Source organism: Adiantum capillus-veneris, chromosome 23 (genome assembly GCF_014529385.1).
Source record: "Adiantum capillus-veneris isolate H3 chromosome 23, ASM1452938v2, whole genome shotgun sequence".
In the NCBI taxonomy this organism is placed as follows: domain Eukaryota; kingdom Viridiplantae; phylum Streptophyta; class Polypodiopsida; order Polypodiales; family Pteridaceae; genus Adiantum; species Adiantum capillus-veneris.
The window spans coordinates 23,671,224-23,692,525 of NC_140953.1; the positions used below are offsets into that span (position 1 = coordinate 23,671,224).

Genomic DNA, 21,302 nt, shown 5'->3' on the forward strand with positions numbered 1-21,302 from the left:
GGTAATAGCACATTAGCTTAGTAACATGGGGATGGATGAGAGAGAGAGAGAGAGAGAGAAAGAGAGAGAGAGAGAGAATTCTTGTTGCATGGAACAACATATGGCTACACGTACTCTTTATGAATCCTAGATCTACCACTGCGCCTGGGGACAAGAGAGGAGCCCCCCGCCTCCTCTTCTCACATGAATGGCCCTTTCGTAGTCCCTTTTCACTGTCCATGACCTTGAAGGTGAGTGTTTGGGGTCCTCCCTCCCCGCGCTGGCTCTCTCTCTCTCTCTCTCTCTCTCTCTCTCTCTCTCTCTCTCTCTCTCTCTCTCTTTGATCTCTCTCTCTCTCAAATGGCGATGGTATGTTTTTGCAGCTAATTGTGGGGGTCTATAAAAAGAGTACTCACTCGTGCTCAGCAAATATCCTATATTGTAGCAGTAGCATCTCTCTCTCTCTCTCTCTCTCTCTCTCTCTCTCTCTCTCTCTCTCTCTCTCTCTCTCTCTCTCTCTCTCTCTGTCTCTCTCTCTCTCTGATCTCTCTCTCTCAAATGGCGATGGTATGTTTTTGCAGCTAATTGTGGGGGTCTATAAAAAGAGTACTCACTCGTGCTCAGCAAATATCCTATATTGTAGCAGTAGCATCTCTCTCTCTCTCTCTCTCTCTCTCTCTCTCTCTCTCTCTCTCACACACACACACACACACACACACACACACACACACACAGAGATGGGGTCCAATATCCGGGGAATATCCCGCTTGTGTGTGCATGTACTGGTGGCGTTGAGGTGGTGAGGCAGGAGCAGCCGCAGCCGCAGGCGGCTGGCAACTTCTACAATGACTTCCAGGTGACGTGGAACGCTGACAATGTGCGGGTAATGGAGGGCGGCTAGCAGCTGCAGCTCTCCTTGGACCGCTCCTCCGGTACACATACATACACATGCGCGCACACCCACCCACACACACCTTCTTTGTTTCAACTATACGCATTTGCTGTCTATAGTCCATCGACAGTGCATTCTATCTTAGTGGATGAAGAGAAAGCCTTGGCCATTAGAATGCTCCCTTGGTAGACTCTGGAACTTTTAGAGTGATTGTGCAACTTTGGATTAAGCTTGTTGTGAGCAATTATGGACCGTTGGATTAACCTTGCACAGTAGGGCTACATAAGAGAGTAGCTCTCTTAAACATATTCAGTGTTTAAGAGGAGGCATTGGCTTGGGGAGACACGTGTACTCTCCATCATCTTATGTAGACCATTTTGACTATTCACCTTGTTCATACAAACAATATAACAACTCCAAAGTTACCTACCCAATGTGGTCAAATATACCAATCCCTTGGAAAATAACCTTGCAAAATCATCATAATGACCCTAGCAAAAACTTTGCATTAATCTTTGTCTCCATATTGTCAGAATCAAGGGTGGGAAGGCAATGCATATGCACACCCATTCAACAATCATTCTCCTTGGTAATTTTCATTTGTATTTGTTAAATTTGTGCCAAGTCAACATTGAGAATTCTATCTCAACACTTGCCATGCCTGTCAAGAATCAGTTGCATTGCCTATGCTCTGCGTGGTTAACAACCGAAATTTCCTCAAGCTGTCTTGACCTTTGCCAGCTTAGAAGATGAAGTTTCTCGCAATTGTCCACAATCAAATGTGCCATTTGTCACCTATGTAGTCATTTGCATATTGCTTGTTACATCTGTAGACACTTGCAATTTCTATCCCCCCTTCCGTTGACAAAATGTCCTCCCAAGTTGGCTCCTTGGTCGGTCGCATTTCACAAAGAAGGGCCATTGAAGGACCTTTCTCTACCACAAGAAGTCTCAACAAAAATTATAGCCTAGGAATCAATATTTGAGTGGGTACACAATCAACAGTTTCCAATGACATTTGAGTTATTCTTGACATGAATGTTTTCCATCAAGGCAATTTCACACAACTCTAGTAAGGCATAACTCATCACAACACTTCCCTCTGACTTCTTTGTTTGTGTATTCCTAATCATGTTTTTGCATTCTAGTTCTCTTTTTATTATTTTTGAATCTATACTAGAGCTACAATGATTAACGGATGAATCCCCACATAAAAAAGGGCCCTTATGAAGTAATTCACATTCTTACCGTCCTACAAATATACAAATCTGAGTAACAAAACTTGGACAATCACAAATTGGACTTGCTGATCATGAGTAACAAAACTTTCCTAGTAGTCTTTGCATGATGAATGTATGATATACATCAATTTCAAATGTAAAACTCGACAACACGTTACTAACATGCACAAGTGGCACATAATTTTTTCATTAATTTACTCAGGTTGTGGATTCAAATCGAAGAAGGACTACTTGTTTGCCAACATTGACATGCAAATAAAGTTGGTGCCTGGAGATTCGGCAGGCACAGTGACTGCATACTATGTGAGTATACCAAAGAATAGTGTCCACAAGTTTAAAACATGTCTTCAATAGATGATAAGCATGCAAGATATATGCTAGATTGGGCTACAAGGTGACCTTGCATACATCATTAAACTACTTGATCAACCATGTTCAATCTTGCAAAACGTTTTCATTCAACTTGTTAAGCATCACAAGCTCTTCTTAGAGGGAGTAGAGAGTACTTAAATTCTCTTCCATCGACCTGCAATATGTGCTTGAGACAATTCTCTTCCATCGACCTGCAATATGTGCTTTAGTCAATTCTCTCACCCCGTTTGAGAAAATTGAGTGCTACAAGCAAGTAATGAACAAGAAAGGCATCATCACGTTATCTATGTGTTTTAGTAGACTGACACATTTAGTTCATTACCAAATGCCCAATTGATGCTTTTACGTTGACAAAGATCTACCATACATGATATTTATCTCCCACAAAAAAATAAAGGTCATGAGGTGAATAGTGACAAGGTCAAACAATCATCACTTCCTTGATTAACCTATTGTCATCATTTGTTGGCTAAAGATCATTGATTGAAAATGTGCAAAATATGATTTACATAAAATGCTATACTTCAAATTCAATTCTATTTTAGTGTAAAGTGTAGTATTCTACTATATTTGCTTGTGTAGATAGTCCTCAAGGAAGTCCAAATATAGTATTCTACTATATCTGCTAATGTAGACAATCCTCAAACATAGATGAGATCCTTTCGAATGCGAAAAGTAGCACTCAAAATATATGAGAAACTTCAAACAAATTACATATGAGCTTCAAAATGCAAGATAACAACAATATTTCTCCTGAACAAGCTTATTAGATATACAATAATACACAAAAAGTTATACCTGATTTTTTTCATAACTATATTCAATTGAGGATATCTATTTTTTTGTATGGTCTCTATTGATTTGATAAAATGTGTAGTTTCTATTGCACTTACATGTTACATATATGTCTTATAGTTATCATCTCAAACAACATACCATGATGAGCTGGACTTTGAATTCTTGGGTAATGAGACTGGACAACCGTATATAGTGCAAACAAATGTATTTGCCAATGGTGTGGGAGGCCGTGAGCAACGTATCTATCTTTGGTTTGATCCCACTACTGACTTTCACACATACACAATCTTTTGGACTCCTCAACTAATAGTGTAAGCACCTCTCTCCCTCTCTCACGTTTGTGTGTGTGTGCATGCGCACATGTGTCGTGTAAATAAGAAGCACGTGTGTGTGAACATGTGCTATGTAAATAAGAAGAGGAATACATAATTTAGATTTTTTGTCACCCACTTGTGATATATTGGTTATATTAGCCTTTCCCTCTTGAATAACAAGTTTTGAGTTCAAGAGTCACTGGGACATCGTTGAGGTGTCTTGGGATAGCTCTCATGACATGAAAAAATTGTCTTGTCTTCCTCCCCCCCCCCTTCTCTCTCTCTCTCTCTCTCTCTCTCTCTCTCTCTCTCTCTCTCTCTCTCTCTCTCTCTCTCTCTCTCTCTCTCTCTCACACACACACACACACACACACACCCCTCCCCTCCCCCAATTTTTGTATGCTTGTATATGTGACACCCCACTTATATACATAGCATGCAAGATTTATAGACTGATTGATGTGTGCATTTGTATGATCAATCTATCTTGATGGAAAATGTTACATAGACATGCTTATATTCTCATGGGGTTCACTCATAAATATGTAAGGGTAGCATGTGGGTTCAAAAGAAGGAGTGTTTTAAATGCCATAGTTTGACAATTTCTACATACAGAAGGGTATCGTATTTAAAGGGGGTTCTTGTAGACTAAATAGAAAAAGGATATTTTTATTAATGAAAAATTTACAGATAAGGGGTTTCCAAGTAGGCGTTCAACTGACACGATATATAAGATCTACATAGAGTGAACCCCTTGAGCATATATTGTTATGATATGTACCCTTCAAGCTCACAAAGATTTCCAATACAACCTTTTTGTATGATGCATAATTATTATGAGATATATTACCAGCACCACTTCATCTTTAAGTTGCTCCCTGGTTTTCACAAGATGGATCCTAGTTCTAGATTTGGATGCTCTTTCTTCTTTACTAGCTTCGATCTAGAGATCAAACAATATTTAACATAGAGTTCATTTTGACTAGAGTTTTCAAGCCAATAGCTTCTTTCTACATTTTCTTGAAGTACTACAGATCATATATATTACAATTTTATAAATCTTTTAAAGACATAGTTTATTTCAAATTTTGGGGAAAATATTTTCCCTTTCTCTTTTCTTAAACTTTAAAATTTCTAATTCTTGAGACCGGACACATCAGCCTAATATAAAAACTTTATTCAAAAGACAAATTCTCTAGTTAAATAGGCGTGACTATATACACGAGTGAGTAAAAGCTCACATGCCTCTTTGATAAGTCAAATTTGCATTCAAATGACAAACTCTATAGTTAGAGGGGCTTGGCTATGCACAAGAGTGCTTGAGAAATTTATAGTAGCACATTACACTCATGTGTAATCTTGGTGCCTTACACTTGAATTGAATCATTATTTTCTTTAACTGCCTATAACCTCAAAGACAAGTTGCATATTCTCCATGACTACATATAACCTCTTCAGGTTCTATACGGTGATGAATTTATGGTTGAGCTTGTACATAGGGGCTTCCTTTGAGAAGCTTAGTGATGTGAAAAAAGAAGTGTCTTAATGAATTGTGCAAGCAATAACTCCCCAAAAGGGTTCTTAAAAAGAACCAAAACTCTTTCTTGTTTAAGTTGCAAATTAATGCGATTGATTTTACAAATTAGAGTTCTTATGATCATGGTAAAAATAAATTTCTATTAGGTTTCTTGTGGATGACACTCCAATTCGTGTTTTCAAGAAGACAGATGGACAACCCTATTTGGATAAGCAACCTATGGCAATCTATTCAAGCATTTGGAATGGTGATGAGTGGACCACAAGAGGAGGCTCAGTGAAGATAAATTGGGCACATGCCCCATTTATCACTACTTACCGCAATTTTCAAGCCAAACCAGCACCTATCCGTCCTCCTATTTAACTATAACAAGCTTTCTTGGGTTAAAAAAAACTATATGGTCTATGACTATTGCTTAGATCGTGCACGATACCCTTCCCTACCTAGTGATTGTGTATGATATATCACTAAAAGGATATCTCCTTGGCATACCATTGTAAGAGAATATACTAGCCACCTCCACTATTTCTTTCTTTTGATGTGCTTATACTCATCTCAATCCTCCACAAAATTGCTGTAAAACATGTCAACAAAATTGGCTTTTAAATGATGTTGGGCTTCTTTCTCAATGTGTCTTCTCTTAGCTAAAGGGCTAGCATTGTATCCCTTTAGCTTTTGGACCATGAGGAGAATTCCTTTGGATTTATAGAAAGTGCTATGGTTGAAACACATGATTTATATCAAGCTAAATGACCTACTTTCCTTTAGAAAACACGAGGAAAAGTTTACACAAACTATGTGGTACAAAAAATGGAAGTCTGGATTTCACAACCTACTATTTTTTTTAATTTATTTTTTCACTTAATTCAACGGTCATTTAATGTGTGTGCTTATTTTCTATGCCCGTGGAGTTTTGCTACTCAAAGAAAAGCACACATTGGGAACCTCTAGGGCTCTAGTAGCATAGGTAATACATGTGAGTGAACTACCAAGATCAAACTAGGATTTCTCTTCAAACTTAAGATTTTACACTTGTGGCACTTTTGTTTTTGCTTCCATTTCCTTTGTATTCTCACTAATGCTCTTTATTCTTGAAGTGAGCAAGCCTCTCTATGCCTAGAACACTTCTAAGGCCTCAAACATTCAAATAATTTTGCTAACTAGGAATAATAGTCAAGTGAATGCGCTAACCTAAAGTCATGGCTCCCTAACCTCAAGGCTCATTAATAATATTAAACTCTAGGTCAATTATCAAAAGCAAAGACAAATTTATACATCTATAATGGCAGATAACAAAACATAACTAAATGCACTCAATCAAACCATGAAAAAACACAAGCAACAACTATAGATATCATGAATCATAGAAAGTAGTACACTTGGAGGTACGTGATGCATCTCCTTGATAGCTATGGAAGAAAACATGCAATGCCAAAGCTCAAGATATCCATGCTGCGTGAAAACTAAAGTCCATTTGGAAAGGTATTTTAGCATAGAAATGAGTTTTATTACCTAAATGCAAATAAAAATAAATCCAATACCTAAGGTCTCAAACCTAGATGTCTAGAGGGAAAAAACCCAAAGGGAAAAAAGTGCCTCTAGCATACGTGCATGTGTCTAGTGCATGTATGTAATCTAGCAAGCTCAGTGCTTGGTGTACTCATGGTCTAAGGTGTGTTCTGTGGGGTAGTCTCTACAGCCTCTCTGGCATGTGTACTAGTAGTAGTCAAAGAATGTGATGTGGTTGTCTCTGTGCATGGTAACTCTGGCGGTGCAGTGTAAGTCTCTGGCTCCTTTTCTTCATATATGCTCTCACCTTTGCATTGCTCTTAGCAAAGGTCTGTCTCCTAGATGGTCGGGATGATGTAAATCCTGGAGGTGATCTAAGTCATGCCGGCTGGATAGAGGGTGAAGTCATTAGGTCTATTGTATGCTCAACTAAACTACTCCAAGAAGGGAAATAGAGTCGTCCACACAACAATGTATAGGTAGTCTCATCATAAATACTCCTATAAGTACCTCGTAAGGAACCTGGTGTGATACCACTAGCTGTTTTGTAGATAGGGTACTCTCCAAATATGACCCTCTTTCTCATGTACATCCTCCCATTCTCATCAGCACACAAGGATCCACCGTTAAACAAGTACAAAGATATAGTCTGGTGGTAGCTCAAGGTTGTCCTCACAAAGGGGATAACATGATACTCTTTGGACTATCCTTTGTCATGTGTCTATATGATGTACCGAAACCATCAAGAAGGTGATCTGGCAAGGTCGAGTGTGCTTGGGATCTAAGCAATCTAGGTGTCAGACTGTGTGTGGACTAAAGTTGGATATAACTTTGTTCGGCATCTACATGTCTGTATAAAGGCAATCCGTCTATCTCGCCATGAACCCACAATAGCCTATCAACAAACAATGGCTCAGGATCCATGATTGCTAAAGTCGGTCCGTCTAGGTCAAATCTAGTGTTTAGGAGGTCAATAAGCAAGCACACTAGCTACGATATGTAGTATGGCAATCGAAAGCTAGCCAAATGCTAATATAGAGTCACTGCATGTGAAATGGATCTAAAATTGTCTTTAGATCCAAAACACGATAAAAAATCAATAACGTATCAAATTGGGGTCTACTTGTGCACAAGCGTGTGACAACAGTTGAAATCAAGACAAGTTGAAATCTCACATGAACGGGATCTAATCGGGTAAACTCTGGCCAATGTAGGCTCTCTTGACTCATTCTGGTAAAACTAGGAAAATCAGGTAACTCTCGCTTTGTGGACAAAATCCAGTCAAGTCTGGCAAAGTCTAACTCTCTAGGCGTATCTAGTCTAAATGTGTCTAATCATGCATAAATGCAGGTGAACGTGGTGGCGTATATATACGCGATGTGTGATGGACGTGGGAAACAAGGAGAAGAAACGGGAGAGAAAAATGCAATTTTATTTTGCTTTTTAGTTTTTGAATTCTTGTTTTTTTGAAAAAAAATCGAAAGAAAAAAACATCCAAGCCAACTTTGCACAATGTGGACTGCTTCAATAGAAGGAGTCAGTGCTTATACTTGCCAAAGTGTGTTTGGATTTTCTCATTCTTTGCAATTTAAAATCCACAATCTAGATTTCTCCTTTGTGTGGTCTTAAATTGCTTGAGCTTTTTGTTTCCTTTGTGAATTTTTTCCAACATCTCCACAGTGAGAGGTCGATGGTATTTCTTTAGTCTACAATCACTAATCCTATCAAGCATCTCCTATCCCTCTAATGTCACAAATTGTACGGCACCACTTGGTGATATATCATTGATCACAAATGATCCATTTTCTCTACCATGGTGTATAGTTTTCGCTCGTTGATTTTCTATCTTGTACCATTGGCTCAAAGAATAGTCCTCGACACTATTTCTTTTGTCACACACATATGGAATTTCTTAGTGCCTGCTTGATGGTCAATAGCAAGTACCCTTTTCACCATTTCTTTGGTTTTTTCCATGGGTAATTTTGATGAGCCATCATGAATTTCATGCGAGTGTTTGCCATGATAAATTAACAACCTACTGCATGTCTCATTCAACGGCATTACATAGTACACAAAACATTCACAAGTTCCAATGCATAATGCAACATCGGAACAAAAGTGACATACTACTTTGCCTGAGGAAGTTTCACACACCTCATTGGGTGTTGGTGCCCTCAACAAACTACCACAAAAGTGTGCAGAATTACAATACCCATAGATTAGAAGTTTGGACCAAATCTCATTGATGCACTTCAAAAAACCAATGCATTGGCTTTATAATGCAACCTCAAAGAATACCGTGTTGGATATTTTTTTGGCTTTGTCTACAAATGAGGTTCATATTGATGTTCCATTGAGTCCATTGCGTGGGGGGTGGAAATGGAGAGAGCTTTTGTAGGAAGCTTTTTGTTATACTTCTACTAGGGTAGTGTAGGCATTGCAAAATCTCTCAACAATGTGGTAGGAGAGAGCTTTTAAGAGGGAGTTTGTTTTTGTTTTTCAAACTTTAAAACTAGCATGTTATTCGTAATAACTTAAGATAGGAAGATAAATTCCACCTTATTGACATTTTCCAAATGGAAGAACATTCTTTATTCAGCATCTATCATCGCATGCACACCATGAAGTCCGATTAAAATAATTTAATCAAATTTAAATTCAAATGTTGCAAGATTGCAATTGAACACTTGCACCAAAACCTAATTTGATAGTTATATGTCACCCTATTGTACCATGCCATTCATCTAACAAAACAATGTTTACTCAGCATATATCATCCACTACCCATAAAGTACACTATGCACACATCGGACTCATAGAAAGACAGAAGTCATCTCCTCAAACCATGAATTTCCACAAAAAGAATTAAAATATTAAGTCGGCAGTTACAGTTCGTGCCATACAAAATCATAAGTGCATCATGAAATCCAAACAAAATAATTTTATGAAAAATATCCTCTATGTCGTACGGACGGCAGTTTAACACATGCAACAGATCCTCATTTTTGTCAGCTTTCTCTGATGGATAAACATATTGTGGTTCAAATCCAAGCCAAAATAGCAAAGGAAGATGTAGTAAATATGCTTGTAGGCCATATATGGTTTGCTTTGCACCACTCATTTGACAAAGTCTCCACATGTACACGTCGGGCTAACGACAACATGAACTTCATACCTCTCTCCCCGGACTTGCGAAGTAGATGTCTCCACCAAGAATTTTTCAAGCATCCCTGCCTTCACAATAGTGTGTTGAACAATTTGAGCCTCCATGGTTACAATTGATTCAGTTCTCTTTGAGGCTTGAATTGACACTCCGGGACGATAATGCACGTTGATGGTTTTCTTAACTGCAATTTGACTGCTGTGAAGCCTCCTGTCTCCAATTCCAATACCTCGGAAGCATTTATGTTTGTTCTTCTTTCCGCTAGCCAAGTGTTGGGGACTCTTGTAGGGCACTAGGTGATTGTGTTACAAATCATCCATGTGTGGTCCACACTATCATTGTAAAACCACATGAATTGTGCCTTCGAACTGGTCCCTTGAATAGTGTCATCTCCTCTCTCCCATGTGAACATCCCCCAGAAGGATGGTGGAACTGAACCCACACCCGTGTTCTTTATATTTTTTATGCATTTACCTAATCTAGAACCTAGCCATCCTTGGCATTGAACCTTGCTTCCCTTCGGTATACGATGACAGATTGCCCACATTGTTTATGAATATATGTCTCCTCTACCATCATCCCGCCTTCGTGTTCTTCAGCCATGTTATCTGTCTGAATCCACATGAATGTTGCTTGGGGTCCTCTACAACCTCGGCGCGATATTATGTGTGAGATATTTTGGCCACTTTTTTTTATACGATCATTTTTATAAGTAATAGAGAGATTAGTGTTATCCATTTATCTTGTAACTCGGGTCGCGGTATAGAATTGAAAAAAATATATATATATAAATCTATTCACGGACTTCTATAGATACTAGTTCAGAGAACCCACGATGCATTGACATCAGTACGTTGTAACATCGAGAGCCCAAAATCATAGCTTCAATGACCATAGCCAAGTGAACATTGTTGTGAAAGTAGTCTTTGTCCCAAAGTGTCACCCTTGTTATTCCACAAAATGTTTACCATTTGGTTTTTGCTACTGAAAGAAGAGCAAACACTCATACCGCTCTAGAAAATCTCTCCTTACAGATTCACTTGTTTGTTGAAGATGAGGAATGGCCATTGATAAAATGAGCTTCTACCACCGGTCCTTTAAATAAAGGTAATGAACAAAGCGATACCCTAAAGGATTAAAAGAGATAATCTCAAGAAACTTTTGGTAAGAAGATGGAAAGAAGAGATAAAGATGGAGGAAAGAACACTGCTAGAAAGGAGGAGAGATTGCACCTTATATAAATGAGCCAGCTAGCAAAGAATAAATTAGTGCTCCCTAGAATTTAAAGGTGTAGTTTGCGATTAAAGATTTACCACTTCCTTATTTGTTTTGAGCTGAGATTAGCTCTTTCTTTTTGTTGGAGCAACAATATTTCTGTAATTGGACACTTAAGTGTCTTGTTTTTCTACCAAGTTTTGGCAATTTATTTGTCAATCTAGAAAGGAGTTTTTTACTCCTTGCTTGTACCATAGATTGGTCATGAGGGAAAGAAAACACTGGATATTTCTCCATATCAAAATACAATCTATATGGAGAGAATTTTGGTAAGTTCTAAGACATAAATTTTAGTAAAATTTCAATCTGTTTTGCCAAAAAAATCATAAAATCATTATATCTTTTTGTAGAGATGGCCTTTTTATGTTTATAAAATCCAAGTGTCAGCACTTAGTGTTGCAAAATAATGGAATGTACTTCAAAGATAAGTTTTCAAGTCACATGCAAGCTATAGACATAATTTCATACTTGAGCACGTGCTGAATAAGAGCATGTTTTGGTCTTCTAAAGGTCCCCTCATGAAATTGGTACTATTATAGTGCAATTTGACAACAACTACAAATAACTTTATATGTTTAAACCAAGAAACTACGTATTTTTTGGGCTCCCTTACTCAATTAAATCTCGTTTCTTGAACTCTATCTTGAATTTTTTACCATGCAAAAACTCTTAAAAATCTTGAGTTCTCCATAATAACATTGAAACCAAGGTTTTAGGCACCCCAATTGTGTATGTACCACGTACTTTGATACATTTAGTTGATCTACATGGAAATTTTGATATTATTTGAAGTTTTGAATGCTTATGTCTCAAGAATGAAAATATGAAAGTTTTCTCTTCTGTAGTTTTGAATATTTAAAATGATACAATAATTTTTGCATAACAAAGCCCTTCTACTTGCCATCTTGAGTGCTCAATGGAAAGGGCAAGCAATGTATCACTTTCTAAAACTCACAAATACATCTAAAACATATTTTTGTTTGTATACAACGATATGCTTGAAATGACCTTATCAAACACGTGGAACTTTGCATTATTTTATATACTTCAAAGTCAATTTTTTTGCACATGAAACTTTTAGTTATCTATAGCAAAATTGTGAAAGAGTCACCTAAAATTTTCTACAATGTCGCTTCATTTTTTCTTGAGCTTATAAAGGCGATTTCTTCAAATCGTCAATCGCAGTCTTATGAGGGTCAACTTGATGAGTATAGTTCTTGATCATGATACATTCTAAAATGCAAGGTTATATTTTTAAAAGGCCCTCTAGCTAGCATATTTAAGCATATCAAGAGGTTTCTCTTAAATAAACCGTCTAATGCAAGTAGCATTTAATTTAAGTTTGTTAAAACAGGACAGTTAAAGTGTCCTGTTTTGGTATGAAACTAGTGTTAATCTTAACCAACACATCTAAAACATCGACTCCAAAAAAAAAAGTTTGGGTAAATCTGGGTTGAATCCAAGCACCAAAGTTTACTCACGAGACACTTTAGGTTTACACCATGGGAACATGCACATAATCAATGCATGAGAAATTAGATTTTCATCTCAAGAAAAATAGCATAAAGAAAAAAATAAGGGGAAAGGAAAAGATAAAATAACAAAAAAGATTAAAAAAAAGGAAAAGAGAAGGTAAGAATAAGGTGAGTGAGTAACTTGTTGAAGAAGTTTTGAAAAGCAAGATAAGTTATTAGGATAAGTAAAAAAAACTTATCGATAAGGAAGATAAACTATCAAGATAAGTGAAAGCACTTATCAAAAGTGTGCATAAAAAGAGAGATTCTCTTCTCATTTTACACTACTCTCCTTCATTTCTCAAGGTGCAAACTTGAGAGTAGCTTGAGAAATCCATAGTTAAAACTCTTTCAGACATAGACACCCTCTCCAAGAGAATCCATGGCCAAAACCCTAATCAAGTTTGTCATAACGTGATCTTCTCCTTCTCATTACACTCTTCCTATCCTCTCTCTCCTAAGGCTTAATCTTTCCATAGCTTGAATCTCCCTTGTCTCGTTTTGTTCTCTCATTCCAAGTAGCACAATTGATGGTCTTCAAGAAAATTTAAGAAGAAAAGAGACAAGTACGCCATCAAGATTCTTTGATAATTCCCAAAGCAAGGAGAAGACTCTACCATACACACACTAAGGTAATGTTTTCTTGTTCTCTTTATTCTAGTGCACTTTTTTGAAATTGATTCTAGTACACTTGCTTGAAAGTGATTTACCTTTCTTGCTTACTTAAATTCATTCTTAAGCCAACCACTTATATATCAAATTCCAAAGTGATAGTTTTGTGATCCTTGCTCTTTATGTGGATGATTTGATTGAATTGAATACTTCAAGGACTTAGTCAATCAAGCAAGCATGTGTCTTCTATGCTTCTTACGTCATTTGTTTTGAATTGAATACTCCAAGCCTTAGGCAATCAAGCATGGACATGGACGTTCATGCCTCTTGGGAATTTATCTTTGAAATTAACATTTCAAAAACCTTAGTCATTTAAGCATAAAAATCACTTCAAGCTTTGGGCAAGGTTTCCACAACCACTTTAAGCGTCTTAGCACCTCATGCTTGGGTACGATTCCCACCTCGAGGTTAGCCCTAGCTTGCATAAGGTTAAAGGACTTTTTAACACTTAATTTTGGAGGTCTTTAATGAAGCTAACCCTAAGGTATTTTAAGCTCCATTAGATGCACGTTGATCTTTGATAGACTACCTCCCTTTGGGCCCCTTTTGAGATGTAACCATCTCTCCTCTTGGTCCCTTGCTGAGGTAAATCTAGAAGCACTTATTGCACATTGCTCTTTGGTAGACCATCTCCTTTTGGACCCCTATTGAGATGCAACCATTTCTCCTTTCGGTCCCCTGTTGAGATAGGTCTAGAAGCAGATATATATACTAACTCTTGTTCCATTTTATCTTGTCATATCAAGTGATGAGTTTAATATGAGAAAATCATTTGGTAAAGTTAGATATTATATTTTATGACATCCGAAATAAAGCAAAAAACAAAAACAAACAAGAATGCCTCTCTCAAGGGGTTCTTCCATTGTCTTGCCATCATACATATGATCATCTCTCACTCTCTCTCTCTCTCTCTCTCTCTCTCTCTCAACACATGATTGAGCCCGACAAAAATGTATATGGTCTTTTAACTTGAACTCTAATTGTGACACCTTTGAATCCTTTTAAATTCTTGAAAGCATGATTAGTGGCATGGGGCCATGATTTCATGCATTCAATGACATGTGTCTGCTTAATCAAAGTGTACGGCTGGTCATTTGGAAATGAAAGAACGTTTTGTTAATAAATTTATACTACATCCTTTTGTAATAAAAATATTAGCAATGTATTATGATGGAGACTTGTACTAATAGGTCAACAAGTTACCCCCTACCATGTGTCACATGGACTGCTACCCAGCTTGCTAGCAGTATTTTGTGATGCTTGAGGTCATAGTCTGGGTGCGGTCTTAATGCAAGAAGGCCATGGCATTGCCTATGAGAGCCGATTGTTTTCAATGTTGGAATTGATAGCACAAATTTATGAGAAAGAGATTTTGGCGGTTATCTATGCTCTTACTCAGTGGTGGGCGACATTACCTACTCAGAGCCGATTTTACGGTCTTCATTGATCATCATAGTTTAAGCTACTTCTTGTCACAGAAGCAGCTTTCAGAAAAGTAGACGTGGTGGGCTAACATCTTGTCACAGTTTCACTTCCAGATTGTCCATGTTCAGGGACAGAAGAACTTGGTGGCAGATGCTTTGTCCCGGAAGCCGTTATTCTTGGCTATTTCCACGATTCATCATAGAATCTTTGAGTACATGGTCGATCAGACACCCCAGATCCAGATTTTTTTGATGTATTCACTCAAATACAAAATGGGAAGGTAGTAGTAGCAGGATATTCCATATGAGATGGCTACTTGATGAAGAAAACGATGTTGTGCATTACACAGCTGTTGAGAGAAAAGGTTCTGACTGAATGCCATTGTCCACCTTTTACGGGTCACCGTGGCATTGACACCACCTTGAAAGGTGTGGAGTGATACGTCTTTTGGCCAAGACTCAAGAAGGATGTGGATGACTTTGTACGCAGTTGCTTGGTATGCCAGAAGGTTAATTTTGATAGCCATAAAGCACAAGGACTCTTACAGCCTTTATCCATTCCCACCCACCCCTAGGAAAGTATTTCTATGGATTTCATTTTTGATCTCCTAAAGACATAGAGTGGACATGATGGCATTTAGACTGTCATTGACAGATTTAGCAAGCAAGCTCACTTCATTCCAATGAAAAAAATAGTCAAGCCGGATCATTTAGTGAGACTGTTCATTTCACAGATTTTTAGATTACATGGCATGCTTGAGACAATAGTCTCAATTCAAGAGTTTGTTTTTGAAGGCTATTTGGGAGAACATTGGCACATGGTTGCAATTCTTGTCATCTTTCCACCTGTAGACAGATGGTCAATCTGAGATTGAAAATTTTGTCATACTGGATTTATTGAAGTCTTACATTTTTTATTAGAAGACTCAATGGGAATTTTTTTTTCCCTTGGTGGAATTTGCCTACAATAACACAATCCACTCTTCAACGGGGAAGGCGCCATTTGAAATTATTGAAGGGGCTACGAAGGTTTCACCCTTCCTTAGCACGAAACGTAATATTTTTGAAGCTGACCAGTACACGAGGGACTTGGACACTGCTTTTTCCAAGGTCAATTTTAGCAAAATCTTAGGAGAGACACAAGAAGGCAGCAGATCAACATTGTCGCGATTTGAAATTAAAGGAAGACAATTGGGTGCTCTTACATTTTGAGAAGGCACGCCTAAGAAAGGAAAAGAGAAAGGAGCGGCTTTTTCTAAAGCTTAGCATGAGATACTATGGACCTTTCAAATAAAAGAAAAGATAAATGATGTCTCCTTTAGACTGAAGTTGCTCGATACTTGGAAGATTCATAATGCATTTCATGTGAGTCTATTGAAGCCCTATAAAGGCAATGTGCCCAATGATGGGGAGCCAGATGAGCAACCCAAAGTGGAGGAAAGCGAGGAGATACTCATTCAAGAACATATATTGGCACACAAGGATAGAAAGATTAAAGATAAATCAATTATATGGTTCTTGGTTAAATTCAAGAACTATCCTGCATTGGATGCGAAGTGGATGGAGGAGGACATGGCAGATACTCCTCAAATTTTGGAACTTTACCTTGAAGAATTCGGTTTAGCATAGTCTACTCCGATAGAACCCCGATTTCAGCATGGGTGAATCTAGTGCAGTGGGCTTGCACAAGAGGGGAGTCACTCCGCTCCATTGTCAACGGATTACCCCGATTTTTGATATAGAGTCACTTCTATCCCTTTGAGATTCAGGGATACTATTGGGCTGACAGTATTCTACTTTATGAATTTATGAAATGGAATTCCCAAAAATGATACTGATTGATTTGTACTTGACTTGTTTGAGTGCAAGAATTGAAAGACAAAATGGCTGTAGCATTTTGGTCTCATAAATCTCTATAGACATGATTGAAATAAAGATTAGTTAATTCGACAGTTGTGAGGTCCCGACCGGACCTAGGTGCAATTACTAAATACGTTGTCGATTAATCATGGTTTGAGATTTGGAATGAATTTGAATGTGATTTGTCATGTGATGTCCTATGATGTCAAGTAATGTCCTGTGATGTCCGATGATGTGACTATTGATTTGTACAAGTGCTAGATGTGTTGTGTTTAGTGTGTCGGTACTAACAATCGGTGTCTACTAAGATAGTTTATGGCCTCTGTCTGTTTTGCAAGCATAATAGAGGTCGATTACAATTCTTTCAAGAGGGGGGTATGTCACAAACTGATGATTGGCTGGCCCCCTGACACACACTCACACACCTTGCTACCCGGGTATTGTGTCGACAAGCTGATGTGGCTGATTGTACAAACAATTTCGTGAAACGTGCTGATAGGTTGACTATACGGATAGTTCCATGAAACGTGCTAATAGATGCTGACATGGAATAAGTATACAGATTTCTGTAAACTACACTAGATGATGGTAGTTTTTGGAGCCAGTTGCTTTATGGGGATTATTATTTTTAGCATTCAAGATTTTGGAGACTACTGCTTTTGAGTTTGATAAGCTTTTGGGGATTCTGCTTTTAGCAACCCTATGTAACCTTTATAAGTGGCCTTAGGGGCTCACTTCTCAGGGCATCTGAAGGCAGAGTTTGAGAGTGAGACCCGCAGGCCCTCTTTGTACTTTGCACCAAGATATATATAAAAAGAAATACCAAAAGGGGTGCGAGTCTTTGGGGCCAATACCTCTAGGCGCGGAACGACGCCGGGACGTGTCATCTTTGTGAACTGTTTTGAGGTGAATCTTTGTTGTGTCGCGGTAGAATCTTGATTTGGGGTGTCCAAGTTTCTTACACACGGCTTGGAAGCTAGAGCGCTACCAACCAAATGCCGACACCTGTTGGCTCCAAAGACTGGTGTCCCTTTCAGTATTTCTTTATTCTTAGTGCAAAGAAACAATCCGATCACTTTCGCCTAACTCCCACCAAGGTGTTCGACTTGTCCATGGCTATAATTGCAGGTTTTTCACCCAATTTCACCAGCATATTGACGCAAAATCCCCATAGATCAAAAGAACACGCCTAGGACGCTTTTACCCACATTCTGAAAGCTTAACGGTGAGCTGTAGGTCAATTTTAGCGTGCTGCAATTTTTTGTTTTGCCACTATTAGGTGCCTACAGCCCTGTACACGCATCCCAAGGCCTTTTCAAGGTTCCCTCGTGATTCCCTCCAGTTTAGGTGCGAAACTCTAAACCTGTAGAAAAACACAATAGACTGTAATTCTCTATTTTGGACCATTTTAAGCAGAGTGAACACGTCTATGCGTGTCTCATGTGCTCCTGCACGCAATAGAACAGTTTCACTTTGAAACAGGAGAGTTTTCACGCGAGAAAACTCTCCGTTTTTGCAATACTTTGCGATGGAATTGTGCGACCTATAAGAGATTAGCAATTAGCTAATTTGGTTCCTGCTCAAAAGGCTCTTGCCTTGGTAAATGCGCATAAACCCTCAAAGCTATACATGGTCACCTGAGTAGCCAATCTAGTGGGGCATCACCATATGTGCCAAAGGGAGAGAGAGAGAGAGAGAGAGAGAGAGAGAGAGAGAGAGAGAGAGAGAGAGAGAGAGAGAGAGATGCACAAGAGAAAATTGTCACTCTACACAGAGGAAGGGAGAAGGTAGGATTTCCATTAAAACTGTGATCACCTGCACCCACTACTCATACACACATTGTAGTCACACTAAGGTGCAAAATCAGCCTCTCTTAAAAATGGGCTCCCCCTCCAGCTGATGGATCTGGCAAATTGCTTCAAAGACGCCATGTGTCCAGTTTGCCTCTTTAGAGTTAATTCCTAGTACCCACTCACTTATAAGTGTAGGGAGGGAGCCTAAATGACTTTGAGCTGAGCCTAGACACCCTTTTACTGCTCGAATTCCAGTGCCAACTGGCCAGACCATCTCATCATGACTTGCCCTTCTCAACTGCGGGTGAAACTCTGGGTCATCTATCATTTTCACAATGGCCACACAATGTCCTTCCATTTGCGACTTTAAAAAGAGGGTCCCAAAAATTAAATAAAAATCATTGGAAAGAAACCAACAACTAAGGTTAACAATTGCCACGTCCTCGTGACATACCCCCCTCTTGAAATCGTAAAGGTCTTTGATTGCATGCCATATATACATGCCATTGATGATCTTGTGTTGTTAGCACTCTTTTATCATCACATGTACCCACAAGAAAGGTCAAAACACATAGATACAAATGACTTAATGAGACCTTTATACTTTTTTCATTTCCATCTATGATAGAAGTGAGCATAATACCTTTAACACTTGACGAGTGATGCAAGCTCCACCATTACCCCTCCTTTGCACACATTGGGTAGGGGCATAAACTCAAATTCCTCAAAGTAAAGCTGCAATACATTTGGTGACTCTGACAGTTCATGCTCTTCCATCCACTTTGCATCCATAGGTGGATAGTTTTTGAACTTCACCAAATAGCGTCTTGCAACTTGTCCCTTGACTTTTCTTTCTTTATGTGACAAAATTTTCTTAGGTACCAAGATCTCACCAAGTTCATTGACTTCTGGCTGATCTTACTATGGCATATCTTCTGGCACATCACCCACAAAGGGTCTAAGAAGACTCACGTGAAACACATTATATATCTTCCAAGTGTCAGGAAATTTCAGCCTATAAGCAACATCGTTGATCTTATCAAGCACTTGAAAAGGCCCACATTAATGCATACTGAGCTTAGAAAACAACCATTCCTTGCCCTTCACCTTCTTTAATCTTTCCTTTTCAAACCTCAATAGAACCCAATCACTTGGTGAAAACGACAGCTCACGTTGGTAACGATCAACAACCCTTTTCTACTTTGCCTGAGTCTCCTCCAAGGAAAGCTTAATCTTCTTTTATATTTCATCCATTTTCTCAACATATCAATCTTCCTCAAAGATCTTGTCCTTTGTATGCAAAATGGGAGGAAACTTTTTGCCACCTTCAATAATCTCAAAAGGTTCCTTGCTTGTTGACGAATGCATCGTATTGTTGTAGCATACTCAAGCATAGCCAAAAACTGTTCCCACTTGCCCTTATTATCTGAAACATAACATTTTAGTAGATCCAAGACAATAGAGTTAGCCTCTTCTGCCTGCCCATCAGTTTGTGGATGAAACAAAGACGAGAACTTGAGTGTAACGCCCATGTTCTCAAACAATCCTCTCCAAAACAAACTTGTCATGCAAGGATCATGATCACTGACAATGGATTGTGGCATACCATGGTACTTAAACACATTGTACATGAACAACAATGCCATCTGATCAAATTATATCTTCTTTCTGACAGGAATAAAATGGGCTTGCTTGTTGAACTTGCAAATAATTGTCCATATACCATCATTCCCTCTTGAAATTCTTGGAAGATCAAAGATAAAATCCATAGCAAAACTTTCCCATGGCTTATCAAGAATTGGCAGTGGTTGTGATAACCCTGGTACCTTTCGCCTCTAAAACTTGCCCTTTTGGCAAATCACACATGCTCGCACAAAGGCATCCACATCTCTCCTCAAAGTAGGCCAATAAAATAATGTCTCAACCACTTTCACTATCTTATCTATACTGGTGCACTGCATACGGTGGGACATGTCTTTCTACCATGACCCTAAGCCGCAATGGCCTACTCAGAGACGGAGCTACCATTGCAACTAATTTCATAGCACCTAAAAGTATAGAAGCCACCAAGATACATCGAGCCCAACTTGCACATTGTAGTTTTCAGGGAAATGGAGCATGATAAATAAAGGGTTCTTTGCTGAAACTTGGGCAATTACATTCTAGAAAACCTTGTCAAATCAAATCTCAAGATCAACGAGAGAATAAGAACTACATGAATGTGAGTCTTGTGCTAACAAGAATAGAATACCAAGCCCTAGGGATGACTGACCAATTACCACGGGCCAATTCTCAGTTCGACCTTCCGCACAAATCTAAACATGTGGTATGGGTGATAGGAGGTCTCTCATTCGCACCTGGCACAAGGAAAACAAGAGTCTAGAGCTCCAAAAATAAATCATCAGACAGTGAAGATTCTGAAACATATATAGAATTCGACAATGAAATAAAGCCCAAAAACAGAGATACACCATCAAAGTTCCAAACCGCTATTGATAAAGAGGATGACGATGAAGAGGAAGGTATAACTCTTCCTCTAGCATGAGTAAAGTGCAAGGAAGCACAGTGGTTGAGGAAAGAAAGATGCAAGAAGATTGTGGAGGAAAAGAAGAAGGTGGATGATGAGGGCACTGATGCAGATGACGAGGATGAGGAAGATTTGGACAAGCCCCTCGAACAACGCAAAGCTGAACAGATTGAAAATATCAAGGAGTACAAGAGGAGAACATTGACGAATGTAGTGGAGCTCATCGGCTCCATGCAACAACATATCCACAAGGTATTAAAGAGGAAAGCTGAATAAAGAGCTCAAGAGGATTCCAAGAAACCAAGAGCCGATGATCTAGAGTCACCTAAAGACTCCCCAAAGGGCAAAGATAAAGATAGTGATGCAAGGAAATGGGTGCAAAACCTTTAGAGATCCACATGGAGACAGTACTACCCCTCTCTTCTAAGACAA

The 21,302-nt window shown here is 38.6% G+C and overlaps 1 pseudogene; it reads left to right on the top strand.

Moving 5' to 3' along the window:
• Positions 1-760: 760 nt before the first annotated feature.
• On the top strand, positions 761-5,593 carry LOC147427520 (xyloglucan endotransglucosylase/hydrolase 2-like; annotated as a pseudogene).
• Positions 5,594-21,302: the final 15,709 nt, after the last annotated feature.